Raw genomic sequence first — 508 nt, 5'->3', positions numbered from 1 at the left:
AACACGGCAGTACTTCTCTGTACGGACTCTTTCACAAGGAGCTCTACTGCTACTAAATTATATTACATAAAAGATTGACTTTGAATTTGAAATAAATGCAATTGAAATTTCAACGACAAATATTTCTTACTAACATCATAGTCATTCACATTAATTTATAACAAATGATTCCACACTTGTAACGTTTGAAAAAACTATGTAAATGTTTGCATTTTATATGAGCATTTATGTCGCGTTTTCCTAGTTACGTCAGTTATATAACTGTAAAAATTCCAGAGAATTAGTTTTCGCAGTGCAACGAAGATTTTTTATTTTTACATAACACGTACAGTCAGAAGTGCGTAGAAAGGACGTATGTATGACGAGTATATGGCAAGCGCCATATACTCTTCGGAGTTGACTAATTATAATTTCGATGTAGAACCTTCCATTTCAACTAAGTCTTTGTAATGTCAACAATGGTGGTTTAGCAGCGAGGGCGGCACGTGGCCAGCGGTCAGTCGTCGCC

The sequence above is a fragment of the Hyposmocoma kahamanoa genome, unplaced genomic scaffold, assembly GCF_003589595.1.
Source record: "Hyposmocoma kahamanoa isolate Upper Pololo Valley unplaced genomic scaffold, ASM358959v1 92, whole genome shotgun sequence".
Classification (NCBI taxonomy): domain Eukaryota; kingdom Metazoa; phylum Arthropoda; class Insecta; order Lepidoptera; family Cosmopterigidae; genus Hyposmocoma; species Hyposmocoma kahamanoa.
The sequence above is the reverse complement of the archived record's forward strand: the minus strand, read 5'-3'. Positions refer to the sequence as shown.